The sequence below is a fragment of the Carcharhinus amblyrhynchos genome, chromosome 9 (genome assembly GCF_965287045.1).
Source record: "Carcharhinus amblyrhynchos chromosome 9, sCarAmb.v2.hapA, whole genome shotgun sequence".
Taxonomy (NCBI): domain Eukaryota; kingdom Metazoa; phylum Chordata; class Chondrichthyes; order Carcharhiniformes; family Carcharhinidae; genus Carcharhinus; species Carcharhinus amblyrhynchos.
Window position 1 is genome coordinate 108508433 of NC_137332.1, and position 13545 is coordinate 108521977.

General features: G+C 44.3%; 1 long non-coding RNA gene across 2 annotated transcripts; it reads right to left on the reverse strand.

Moving 5' to 3' along the window:
* Positions 1–1236: 1236 nt before the first annotated feature.
* Positions 1237–12761, reverse strand: LOC145348173 (uncharacterized). Of its 2 annotated transcripts, none has more exons than XR_013887917.1 (3): positions 12587–12761; positions 12376–12493; positions 1237–2068 (listed from the first exon to the last, which is right to left on the reverse strand). It is a non-coding gene; the product is annotated as an uncharacterized LOC145348173 (long non-coding RNA). The 2 variants fall into 2 exon arrangements; XR_013887918.1 differs by lacking the exon at positions 1237–2068 and adding an exon at positions 7544–8784 and having other exon boundaries at positions 12587–12743.
* Positions 12762–13545: the final 784 nt, after the last annotated feature.

Consider the following 13545-nt stretch of genomic DNA (forward strand, 5'->3'; position numbering starts at 1 on the left):
TTCCAGAAAAGTTTTCATGCCAAAATTGTTAGCACTTACAGGAATAGGGTGGGGAAATCAAAGAGAACAATGGTCTGTATTAATAGGCAAAACAAGGAAGAATGGAATTATACAGTGCAGAAGGAGGCCATTCAGCCCATCGAGTCTGCACCGACCACAATCCCACCCAGGCCCTATCCTCATAACTCCACATACTTACCTTGCTAATCTCCCTGACACTACATAGCAATTTAGCGTGGCCAATCATTCTACACCGCAAATCTTTGGACTGTGGAAGGAAACCTGAGCACGCAGAGGAAATGCATGCAGACATGGGGAGAATGTGCAGACTCCACAGAGACACTAACCCAAGCCGGCAATCGAAATTGGCTACCTAGCATTGTGAGGCAGCAGTGCTGACCACTGTGCCACCGGGCCACGCTTGGATGGATGGGGTTCAGTGTGTGTGAAGGGGGGAGTTAGATGGTGTTCAGACATGGATTTCTCGATATTACATGTGTCACTTTACTTCTGTAGTGTTTAATAGTGGAAAATACAACAGGCTGACAGTATGAAAGGGGATCTGGGGATCCATCCTCATACTCATTCTCAAAGTGAAACATCGCTCATCAACACTCAGATTTGCCCTTTACATTTGTGTTCTAGTTTCCTTGTTTAGACTGAAGAATGTTGGCACCATCAGTTACCAAACCTGTATAACAACATTCACCACAGAGGTGTATTTACATCTCTGCAAGAATCTTGTAAAACCAACTGCTTCACTGGAGAGTTATAGAAAATTATCAACGTCGAAATTAGAAGCAGGAGGAGGCCTTTTGACCCTTCGATCTTGCTCTGCCATTCAATTTAGTCATGGCTGGTCGTCAAATTCAATATCCTGATTCCCATCCCCTCCCCCATATCCCTTAATCCCTTCAGCCCCAGGAGTTACATCTAATTCCTTCTTGAAATTGCACAATGTTTGGCCTCAACTACTTTCTGTGGTCGTGAATTCCACACATACACCACTCTCTGGGTGAAGGAATTTCTCTTCTACTTCCTTATCCTCAAACTATGACCCCCTAGTTCTGGACTACCAAACCATTGGAAACATTCTTTCTAACCCTGTTAGAATTTTATAAGTTTCTATGAGATCCCCTCTTACTCTTCTAAACTCCAATGAGTATAATCCTAACCGGCTCAGTTGCTCCTCATATACAGACAAAAAATAATTTGACACTGATCATGTTAGGAGGCTTTTGATTTTTTAAAAATTTATTATTGTCACATTCATTAGTGTGCAGTGAAAAGTATTGCTTCTTGCGCACTATACAGACAAAGCATACCATTCAGAGAGAAGGAAAGGAGGGAATGCAGAATGTAGTGTTACAATCATAGCTAGGGTGTAGAGAAAGATCAACTTAATGCAGGGTAGATCCAGTCAAAATTCTGATGGCAGCAGGGAAGAAGCTGTTCTTGAATTGGTTGGTACGTGACCTCAGACTTTTGTATGTTTTTTCCCGATGGAAGAAGGTGGAAGAGAGAATGTCTGAGGTGTGTGGTGTCTTTGATTATGCTGGCTGCTTTTCCAAGGCAGTGGGAAGTGCAGTCAATGAATGGAAGGCTGGTTTGCGTGGTGGATTGGGCTACGTTCACAATCCTTTGTAGTTTCTTGGGCCTTGGTCAGAGCAGGAATCATACCAAGCTGTGATACATCTGGAAAGATGCTTTCTATGGTGCATCTGCAAAAATTGGTGAGAGCTGTCATGGACATGGCAAATTTCCTTAGACTCCTGAGAAAGTGGAGGCATTGGTGGGCTTTCTTAACTATAGCGTCGGCATGGAGGGATCAGGAGATGTTTTGGTGATCTGCACACCTAGAAACTTGAAGCTATCAACTATTCAATTTCATCCACGTTGATGTAGACAGGGACATGTCCTCCACTCCATTTCCTGAAGTTGATGACTATTTCCTTTGTTTTACTGAGATTGAGGGAAGAGATTATTGACGTTGCACCAGTTCAACAGATTCTTTCTCTCTTTCCTGTACTCCAGAAGCTTCGTCAATGGTACAGGTGCTAAGGAGTGTCTGAAAGGAGGACAGAGTTAGTTTATTTATTAGTGACACAAGTAAACTTACATTAACACTGCAATGAAATTAATGTGAAAATCCTCTGGTCGCCACACTCCAGCACCTGTTCGGGTACACAGAGGGAGAATTTAGCATGGCCAATGCACCTAACCAGCACATCTTTTGGACTCTGGGAGGAAATCGGAGCACCCGGAGGAAACCCACGTAGACAAGGGAAGAATGTGCAAACTCCACACATAGTGACCCAAGCTGGAATTGAACCCAGGTCCCTGGCACCGTGAGGCAGCAGTGCTAATCACTGTGCCACCATGCTGCCCACGTGTCACTGAATGCTCATTTGCAAATGGTGGAGACGTTAAAATTAAGAATGGTCTTTTGACGGTCAGACTTGAGTGCAGGAACCAAAAGAGAAAACACTGGAAAATCTCAGCAGGCCTGGCAGCATGTGTGAGGAGAGAAAAAAAGCTGATGTTTTGAGTCCGGCTGACCCTTTGTCAAAGCTGTTGAGGGGTGCAGAAATGGGTTTGGTGGATATTACAGAAACACGGAGGAATTGAAGGGATTTGTAATCTAGGATGAGGATTTTAAAATCAAGGCATAACTTGACTGGTAGCTAGTCAGTGAGCACAGGGGTTAACAGAACACTGTACAAATTTATACATGAGCAACAGAGTTTTGACTGACCTTAGGTTTAAGTAGAATGTCAGAGATTAGAGTGGAATGCAATGAGTAATTTTAAAGCTTTTTAAAGTTTACTTATTAATTTCCTGAGAAGGCTTACATTAACATTGTAATGATGTTACTAAGTAGTGCTGTGCCAGCTGCACAGTTTGTTTTATCCCTTATATGGTGGACAAAGAATTACGAGTAACTTCTTGTTGGTACAATGATATTTATTCACATACACAATTATTGATCACACACCCAATCAATACTAAGTTACTTACAAAATACCAAAGTCCAATACTAGACCTTAACTTATCTTTTGTGTGACTGGTAAGTACCCAGGCAGATATTGGCCGTTACCAGCGTGTTAGTTTCCATAGTTCTCAGCGTAGTCTGGTCCTTCAGTCTGGTCTGATACTCTGGCTCTGGTCTTCCTTCTGTCGTTGGTGTGGCGGCTCTCCTCGTGCAGGTTGTTGCTGGTGGTGATCACCGTTGTTGTCGTTCATCTGTTGTTGTTGTCTTCCATTGTGCAGCACCTTTTATCCTCATTGGTTTCATGCCCTTTCGGGTGGTCTCTTGATTATCGCCAATTGATCAGGGTTTAATCACCCTCAACGACAGAGTCCAATCAAGTGCTGCCACACGATCTCTGGGTGTGTACGCAATGATGTGGATGTGCTGGCATTGGACTGGGGTACTTTTTACTGTGTGTACGCAACGGCCATGCCTGTAGGTGCTGGAGGCATATCAGTCACATACCTCCCTCCCACATAAGGGGTTAAGGCTGGTAAACAACTTGGTTTGACCAGGAAGTGTCTATTTTCTTTGAGATGGCCTATATCCTGTGTAGACGGTCTGGGCTGCAGCCTGTTTTATCTCTGTCCTTTAAGCTGCAGCCTGTCTTTTTCTGTGCTTGGCCAATTATCCCAGCATGCTTTGCAAATTGCCATCATAGGTGGCCCGTTTGGCCACAGGAGGATGGCGAGTGGCGTGGAGGGGAACCTACTCCTGCTGTTCCCATGCACAAGCTGTCCTTCTAGGTGGCAGAGGTCAGAGATTTGGAAAATGCTGTCAAAGGAGCCTTGGTGCATCTTGTAGATGTACACACACTGCTGCTTGGGAGTGACAGGAATGAATGTTCAAGGTGGTGGATGGATAGGCTGCTTTGTCCTGGCTGGTGTTAAGCTTCTTGAGTTTTGTTGGAGCCGCACCCATTCCGGCAAGCGTGGAGTATTCCATCACACGCCTGACTTGTGTCTTGTAGATCATAGAACTCTACAGTGCAGAGAGAGCCCATCGAGTCTGCACTGAACACAATCCCGCCCAGGCCCTACCTCCATATCCCTATATATTATACCCACTAATCCCTCTAACCTACTCATTCCTGGACACTAAGGGGCAATTTCTTAGCATGGCCAATCAACCTAACCCGCACTTCTTTGGACTGTGGGAGGAAACCACACAGACAGTGACCCGAGCCAGGAATCGAACCCAGGACCCTGGAGCTGTGAAGCAGCAGTGCTAACCACTGTGCTACCGTGCTGCCCTGGATGGTGGGTGGGTTTTGGGATGTGGGAAGATGAGTTACTTGCAGCAGGATTCCTAGCTTCTGACTAGCTCTGATGGCCACAGTAGTTAAATGGCTGGTCCAATTCAGGGTGTTGATGGTGGGGGAATCAGCAATGGTAATGCCATTGAATGTCGTACACATCTTTGGACTGTGGGACTGAATGTCGTACAGAAGTAGTTAGCTTCTCTCTCTTTGGAGATGATCAGTGCATGGCACTTCTGTTGGGGGGAGTAGAGAGGGGGAATACTGCGGGGGCGGGGGGGGAATAATGGGGGAAGTGTGACTTGTCACATGTCAGTGCAAACCTGAATGTGCCCCCAGGTCTTGCTGCATTTGGACATGGACTGTTTCAGCACCTGAAGAGTCAGTGTGTGATTTCAAGAAGGAATTAGATGTAGCTCCAAGGGATGTGGGGGAAATAGGGTGACCAGGTATTGAATTTGATGATCAGCAATGATCAAAATGAATGACATAGCAGGTCCAAAGGGCTAAATGGCCCATTCCTGCTTCTAAACTCTATAGAATGGTGCTGAACATCCCCACTTCTGAATTTATGATAAAGGTAATGAGGTTAAAGTGGTTGAAGATGGTTGGGGCTTAGGATACTACCCTGAGGAACTCCTGCAGAGATGTCCTGGGGCTAACATGGTTGATTGCAAACAGACACAATTGCCGTTCTTTGTGCCGGGTTTGACTTCCAATCAGCGGAGAGAGACTCCCCTGATTTCCATTGATTTCAATTTTGTCAGAAACATCTGATGCCACGCTGGTCGAACGTGGTCTTGATGTCACCTGATTAGTTCCATGTTTGAGCCAAGGCTGTAATGGGGTCAGGAGCTGAGCGAACCCAGCAGAATCCACTGAGCTTTTGTAAGCAGGTTATGGCTGAGTAAGTGTTGCTTGACAGCACAGCTGATGACCCTCTTCCATCACTTTACTGATGATCGAGTGTAGGCTGATTGGTGAGTGTAGTTGGCAGCGTTGTATTTATCCTACTCTTTGTGGTTAGGACATACTGGCCAATTTTCCAGTGTTCGATTAATTTAGCTGCGCTGGAACAGCTTGGCTAGGGTTGCAGATAGCTCCAGAACCCAATTATTCAGGAATATTGTCAGAATATTGCAAGTGCCCATCACCTCCAGTGATTTCAGCCATTTCTTGATATCTTGTGAAGTGAATTGAATTGGCCAAACACTGACATCTGTGATGCCGGGGGCCTCAGGACGAAGCTGAGATATTTTATAGAATCTCTACAATGCAGAAGAAACTTCTTGGCCCATCGAGTCTGCACCAACTATCTGACCAATAGGTAAGGTAGGAGTGCACTGGAGCAGGATGGTGAGTAGCTTGAAGGGGAACTTGCAGGTCGTGCTGTTCCCATGTACCTGCTATCCTTGTCCTTCTAGCTGCCAAAGGTCACAGGTTTGGAAGGTGATGTCAAAGGAGCCTTGGTGAGTAGCTGCAGTGCATCTTGTAGATAGTGCAGTCTGCTGTCACTGTGCATTGATAGTGAGGGGAGCGAAGGTGCAAGGTGAATCGAGTCAGGCACTATCTGCTTTGTCCTGGATGGTGTTGATCTTACCCAGGTCCTTTCCCCCACCCTATCCCTGTAACCGTGTGTATTTACCATAGTTGATCCATCTCACCTACAGCATGACCAATCAATTTAACCCGCACACCTTTGATGTGTGGGAGGGAGGAAACCCACACAGCCACAGGGAGAACCCCACAGTGACCCCACTAGAATTGAAGCTGGGTCCCTGTCGCTGTGAGGCATCAGTGCTAACCACTGCGGCACTTTGCAACCCATGGCGCCTGGGACATAGTCTGGAAGTTATGAGTCCATGAGTATGACTGTTGTTTGACTGGTCTGTGGGAATCCTATTTTTAGCACACGGAGGGGTTTTCCGAGGCTAACAGGGCTGGGTTGTCATTGCTGGTATTGGCTCTGTAAAACTGCAGTACAATAGAGTGGCTTGACTCCCAATTTAGAATCAACCACAATGCACCTAAGAATAGAGAGAATTTCCTTAAGGGCATCAATAAACCAGAGGGGTTTTTTACAACAGGTATTTTATAATCATTACCAGAACTGGCTTTAAATTCAAGATTGAATTTAAATTCCACCAGCTGCCACAGTGGGATTTGAACATTGGTACCTAGAACATTAGCCTGGATCGCTGGAGGACCAGTAAATTACCACTATGCCACTCTCCCCCTCAATTTTAAAGCCTATTAATATCACAGGATCATTCTCAGCTCAAATTCTTACTCATTTGGAATTATACCACTGTCTTTGTTCTTAACAAAAGCTACCAAGGGGCAGCATGGTGCCACGCAGCGCCAGGAACCCGGGTTCGATTCCTGGCGTTGGGTCACTGCCTGTGTGGCATTTGCATGTTTTCTCCGTGTCTGCGTGGGTTTTCTCCAGGCGCTCTGGTTTCCTCCCAAAGTCCAAAGATGTGCTGGTTAGGTTGATTGGCCATGCTAAATTGCCCTTTATTGTCAGGGGGCTAACTAGGATAAATGCATGGAGTTATGGAGATATAGCCTGGGTGGGACTGGGGTTGGAGCAGACTCAACGGGCCAAATGGCCTCCTTCTACACTGAAGGATTTTATAATTCTATACCATTGCATTATATAAAAACCTTAATATCAGTAATATTTTCAATAGGATTCATCATTTCTTCCAGGGTGTTTTTTTATTATTTGTCCATGAGATGTGGGCATTGCTGGCTGGGCCAGCATTTATTGTCCATCCTTAATTTCTCTTGTACTGCTGGACTTGCGAGGCCATGTCAGAGGGCATTTTAAGAGTCAACCACATTGCTGTGGCTCTGGTGTCACATGTAGGCCAGACCAGGTAAAGATTGCCTTCCCTAAAGGAAATTAGTGAACCAGATGGTTTTTTACGACAATTGACAATTGAAAGTTTATTTATTAGTGTCAAAGGTAGGTTTACATTAGCACTGCAATATTACTGTGCGAATCCCCTAGTTGCCACATTCTGGCACTTGTTTGGATACACTGTGTGAGAATTTAGCATGGCTGATGCATCTAACAAAATAATTTCATCGTCGTCGTTAGACTTTTACTGAGTTCAAATTTCACCATCAGCTGTGATGGGATTTGAACCTGGGTCCCCAGGGTATTAGCCTGGATCTCTGGATTACGAGACCAGTGATGATACCACTACCCCACTGTCTTCCCATCTGTACAAAAAAAAATCAACAGATTGTAATTACATGATTTATTTAATGTATAAAACGTAGAAACTCACTTAATTGTTAAGCAATTCCTTATTACATCCATACATGTGATTACAAATATGTTATAAAAGGTGGTTTATAAGGAGCAGCTTAAAGGAGGATTGGTGGAGATGTTTCGGGGGAGAATTTCAACTAATGTACGGCTGCCAATGGTAACGCAAAGAAAATTGAGGTGGTCAGAATTGGAGCTACATGAGAGCATCGGAGGGTTGGAGGTTTGGTTAAATGTCAGGAGGGGTAGGGCTATTGAGGGACTTGAGCACAAGAATTCAAGTTTAATTTCAGGGCATTGCTAGGACAGGAGCTAGGTTTAGCTTTGTTTCACCTGCCCACTCTCTGTTAAGATTGACATTAGATAGAGTGCTACATGCTGACATCTGCATCACCCATACCCCTTTTTCTGTTCATTCATGGGCTGTGGGTGTCACTGGCTAGGCCACCATTCATTGCCCTTTATCTGGGTGGTTTCCTAGACCATTTAAGAGTCAACCACATTGCTGTAGATCTGGAGTCACATCTCAATCAGAGCAGGTAAGGACATCAGCGAACCAGATGGCTTTTCCGACAATGGTTTCATGGTCATCGTTAGACTTTTAATTCCAATTTTCCAGGCGGGATTCAAACTTGGGTTCCTGGCGTATTGTCCAGGGTCTCTGGTTTACTAGTCCAGTGACAATACCAATAAGCCACCACCTCCACTGTAGAGCCAGGAATTTCAGCAGAGAATATCAGGCAAAACTCACTGCAGCAGGAACAAGCGGAGTTGCCATGTTCTCTAGCTCAGAGCCTGCTGGCGCCCATGAGTGCTGCCATCTTTGAAGCCTTCCTTGCTCTAACATTTTCAATTTGCCTATTTTATATCACTCTCCTCTTAAATCATTACATCGCAACAATCTTCACTATGCATTAAGGTCCCTTATCTTTTAAAGAAAGAACTTTGACATATTTGATTATATATGTGGACCTGATGAGGGAAGCAGAGATTGGTCAGAACAGCCATTGCAATAGCTGCCCCTGAGCAAATATGATTGTGAATTTTAGCAAGTAAATGCAGATATAATATTGTTGTTATGTAAATTATTTTGTAGTAAAATCATTATCACTTTGAGCAACTGCCTATGTGGGAATCTTGAAGCTTCCACAATTTTTCAGTTTACGTTGAATTCCCTCTTTGATGATTCTTGTGGCTTTTATTTGACCAACACATCTGAAAATTATCAATAATGCATGAAAATTAGTAGCCTATTTTCTTCCACTCACATTGACTGTGAGTGAATGCTAGGAATAACACAATAAGATTAACTAAAAGGTGTCAATTACTTTACCTAGAATATTTCACAGAATCTCAGAATACAACAGTGCAGAAGAGGCCCTTCAGCTCATCGAGTCTGCAGTGACACATGAAATGCCCTGACCTGCCCAACTAATCCCACTACCAGCACTTGGCCCATAGCTTTGAATGTTATGGCATGCCAAGTGCTCATCCAGGTACTTTTTAAAGGATGTGAGGCATCCCGCCTCCGCTACCCTCCCAGGCAGCGCATTTCAGACTGTCACCACTCTCTGAATAAAAAGGATCTTCTCCAGATCCTCCCCAAACCTCCCACCCCTCGCTTTTAACTTGTGTCCCTTCATAACTGACCCTTTAACTAAGGCTGCTTCCTATCCACTCTGTCCATGCCTCTCATAATCTTGAACAATTCAGTCAGGTCACCCCTCAGTCTTAAAACTCATACATGTGTAAATTTGTCATTGTTTTGTACCATATTTTTGAATATAATTTTCAAAGTGAGATAAATATGAGAACTTTCCATGTAAACATGTCACACTGTAAGTTCAGCCTCCCATCACTGGGGGTGCTGTATAGTTCTCAATTTTTGCAGTTCTCAGATCTTCAACTTGTTTTCAGTTTTTTTAGTGTTAGGCTTACATTAGCACTGCAATGAAGTTACTGTGAAAATCCCCTAGTAGCCACACTCTGGCGCCTGTTGGGTACACTGAGGAGAATTTTAGCATGGCCAGTGCACCCTAACCCGCACGTCTTTTGGACTGTGGGAGGAAAATGGAGCACCTGGAGGATAATCCGCAGATACGGGGAGAACGTTCAAACTCCGCACAGACACTGACCCAAGCCACTGATTGAACCCGAGTGCCTGGCGCTGTGAGGCAGTAGTGCTAACCATTGTGCCACTATGCCATTGCAGGGAAATTTTTATGTTCCAATTGATTCTGCTTTTCCACTCTTGTTGTTATTTAATAAAGTACATAATCATATAGGACAGGATAAAAAAAAGGCAACATGTCCTATTTTATCAGTTTGTTGCTGATGAGTTGATAAAAGTTTTTGTTTCACTGTCAGTAGCACATCATCATTACAAAATGTAACTACTAAGGTGGGGGAAGGTGAGTTGGCTGGAAATAGCAATGCTTATCTTCCAATATTTATTTATTCCACAGTCTAATTATTCTTGCCCTATCAATTCCAATTTCAGAAAAGATTTTTGCCTTTCCAGCAGTAAGATGGTTAATCAGTTTCAGAACCTGTTGTTAACGGCTGCTGGTCTATACTTAGTAAAAAAAACTTAACAGGAACAAAACATTTGAACAGGGAAATGGCCAATGCTCTCCCCCCCACACCCCCACCACGTACATAGTCTGGGTCATTTTTAAAAGTTCATTTATTTATTAGTGTCACAAGTAGGCTTACATTAGCACTTCAGTGAAATTACTGTGAAAATCCCCTATTTGCCACACTCCAGCGCCTGTTCGGGTACACTGAGGGAGAATTCGACATAGCCAATGCACCTAACCAGCATGTCTTTCAGACTGTGGGAGGAAACCTGAGCACCCGAAGGAACCCCATGCAAACACTGGGGGAAAATGCAGACTCTACACAGACGCTGACCCAAGCCAGGAACCGAACCCAAGTCACCAGCACGGTGAGCAGTAGTGTTAACTACTGCCATTGTGCCACTGCCAGACAGTGGGTTTGAGTCTCACTCCAGAACTTAAACACAGAAATCCAGAACTACAGAACCAAGGGAGTGCTCCACTGGCCCTCAGATGAGACATTCACCCTCACTGACAGGTGAATGTGAAAGATTCCATGTCACCAAGCGTAGGCAATGTCTTTGTAGTATTGTCATTAGACAACTAATCCAAAAACAGAGCTAATGTTTTCGGGACCCGGGTTCGAATCCCGCCATAGCAAGTGGTGGCATTTGAATTCAATTTTTAAAAATCTGGAATTAAGAATTTACTGATGACCATGAAACTATTACCGATTGTCTGAAAAACCCATCTGGTTCACTAATGTCCTTTAGGGAAGGAAATCTGCCTTCTTTACCTGGTCTGGCCACGTGACTCCAGAGCCACTGCAATGTTGTTGACTCTCAACTGCCCTCCGAACAAGGGCACTAAGGATGGGCAATAAATGCTGGCCAGCACAGATGCCCATGTCCCATGAATGAATAAAACATGACAAGTTATCCCCAGTAACCTAAGCAATATATTTATCCCCCTTCATCAATGTCACTAAAACCAAATATCTGCTTGTGGGAGCTTGCTGTGCATAAGCGGGCTACTAACTTTCCTACTGCAGTGAACACAGTTCCAAAGTAGTTCAGTAGCCGAGATTGTAAGAACATTGAATAAATTCAAGTTCTTTCTTGAGCCAGTTTGATGACTCAGTGATATCATGGCTGACCCTGACTCCACATCCCTTCCTTTCCCCTCATATTCCTGAATAACTGGGATAGCACAATGGCACACTGGTTCACACTGCTGCCTCTCAGCGCCAGGGACTTGGATTTGGTCTCTGGCTTGAGTCACTGTCTGTGCTGAGTCTGCATGATTTCCCCACGTCTGCATGGCTTTCCTCCAGATGCTCTGGTTTCCTCCCACAGTCTAAAAGATATGCTGATTAAGGTGCTTTGGTCATGCTAAATTCTCTCTCAGTGTATCTGAACAGGCACCGCAGTGTGGCGACTAGGGGATTTTCACACTTACTTCATTGCAGTGTTAATGGAAGACTACTTGTGACACTAATAAATACACTTTTAATAACCATCTCTCAATCTCAGATCAATCATCGATCTAACATCATTGCCAATTGCCAAACTTTTATCATCCCTTGTGTGTATGACTTCTCTAATTTCACTCTGCACCTTCTCTTTTCCTTCTCCCCTATGTACTCTATGAACGGTATGCTTTATCTGCATAGCGCACAAGAAACAATATTTTTCACTGTATCCCAACCCACTGACAAGAACAAATCAAAAAAGGGGTTATCTCTGACCTTTAGGTTAGACCACCACCCTCCCACTCTAGTCCTGGAAACGCCCAACCAACCGAATTAGTGTTTATCTACCCTGTACAGTGTTCCTCCTTGTATGCCTTGAGAACTTCGACCAACACTGCAATTTCAGGGGAACCCATTTTGTACAGTTGTTGGGGAGGGAGGAGTTTTACTTTTCTCTGTTCAACGAGGACATTCTGCCAATTTTAAAACGTCCTGACTTGTGCTGGTCTGATCGCAGCCAGATCTGACTCGGTATGGAAATTTGACCGAAGGGTTCAAACCTTTGCCCACCCTTTAACAACAATGTTTGGCCGGGTACAAGCGAAACGGGCTCTTGAAACTAAGTAAAAAGTCTGACAACACCGGTTTAAGTCCAACCGATTTATTGGACTGAAACCTGGTGTTGTCAGACTTTTTACTGTGTTTACCCCAGTGCACATCCACATCATGAAACTCACACAGGATTGCAAGTCCGCGCTGGAGGAAGCCAGTGTTTACCTGCTGATGGTTGCTTTTGGGGCATTTCTCCTTCGACCGAGAGGGTTTTTTCTCCAATTCCTCCAGGTATCGATCTCTGTAGGTGGACACACTGACGAGGGCCACTTTGTCCATGAATCTGTGGAGGGTAACAGCAGGAAAATGTTAACAAGGAAACCCGGGGACTGGCAGACTGACCCATCCCCAACGATCGCTTTTAACTTTACACCACCTTTCCATGGGGTGATGATACCACTTCACTGCAACTGCTTCCATTTTTTGGGGTTTTTTTGTTTTTGTTTTTTTTTAAGAATTGTTGTCAGTGTTAAGCCATCAGTTGCTGAATTTTAAGTGTGTCGGTTAGAAACCGAACCTTCCAGTTAACAAGTTTAGGACACACCCCCTAACTTCTCATTGGAAGTCAGCTTCATTGTGTACACACAAATGTGATAATATTTGCTTTTAAAGTCTTTGCTTGTAGCAGTCGGGACCAATAATGAATCCGGACAAATGTGAGGTAGTGCATTTTGGAAGGTCTAATACAGATCGGAAATATGCAGTAAATGACAGATCGATGAGTCGAGTGCCATTTCCTGTTCTTATTAGGGCATATTTCATCGTCTGGAGATGTCTGTTACGATCCTCCTCATCTGAGCAGATCCTGTGTACACGGAGGACTTGTCCGTAGGGGATGGCTTCTTTAACATGTTTAGGGTGGAAGCTGGAGAAGTAGACCATCATGAGGTTATCTGTGGGCTTGCGGTACAGTGAGGTGACCGTCCTTAATGGAGATGCGTGTGTCCAAGAATGCAATTGATTTCGGAGAGTAGTCCATAGTGAGTCTGATGGTGGGATGGAACTTGTTTATGTCATCATATAGTTGTTCCAGTGATTGTTCACCATGAGTCCATACAGAGAGTAGTGGGTGCCTGGAACCCGATGCAGGGGGAGATAATGGAAGCGGATGCGGTAGTGAGTTTTAAGGGGTGTCTTGACAATACATGAATAGGATATGGTCCCTAGAAGGTTAGGGGGTTTTAGTTAGGCAGCATGGTCAGTGCAGGCTTGGAGGATCGAAGGGTCTATTTCTGTGCTGTACTTTTCTTTGTTCTTTGTACTCAAGATCAGGGTTCAATGCCTTTCCTTTAAAATTTATTTATTAGTGTCACAAGTAGGCTTACATTAACATGC